Genomic DNA, 747 nt, shown 5'->3' on the forward strand with positions numbered 1-747 from the left:
GAAGAACCTTCCAAGTAAAGGGAATAGCAGATGCCGAAAGCCTGAGATGACAGCATGCCTCTCATGAAATCCATGGGGAACTAGGCAGTGCGGCTGGACAGGACGAGCAAGGAAGAGAACTGGAAGGGTGGAGTCAGACAGGTACCAGTGCAAGAGACCATAGTGCCTTGTACGTCACTATAAAGATCTGGCTTTAGTTTGTTTGGTTGGTTGTTGGTATTTGGTTTTGTTGATATAGGGTCTCAGGTAGCCAAGGCTGGACTTGAACTCACTTTGTTAATGTTTAACTTTGAACCATTTCTCCTGCCTCAGACTCCTGAGTGTTGGAATCAGGCAAGTTCTACGATGTATGACAAAAACTTAGGCTTATTCTGACTAAAAAGAAGCCTTTGAAGTAGAGGAAGGGAAAGAGAGGCCATTTCAGCACATTGCAAAGAGTATTATTTCAATAATTCAACGCAGTCTGGTCAGAACAACTGCCACTGCCACATAAAGCTTTCTATAAGCCAAGACACTTAATTCTTTGACATTCCCATCTTCAGAAGCTAGAAAGACTGAGATCAGTGTTAATGAAAACCTAAGTGCCTCAGAGTAGCTTTAGATACATGACGGCCTTTTATGAAGACTTTTAGGGAGGTAGAGCTCAAAGGTTAAGAGCACTTGCTGCTCTTGCAGAGAATCTGGGTTTCATTTCCAGCACTCTCATCAAGTGGCTCACAACTGCCTATAAACTCCAAGGATCCAGCA

Source organism: Cricetulus griseus (genome assembly GCF_003668045.3).
Source record: "Cricetulus griseus strain 17A/GY chromosome 1 unlocalized genomic scaffold, alternate assembly CriGri-PICRH-1.0 chr1_1, whole genome shotgun sequence".
Lineage (NCBI taxonomy): Eukaryota > Metazoa > Chordata > Mammalia > Rodentia > Cricetidae > Cricetulus > Cricetulus griseus.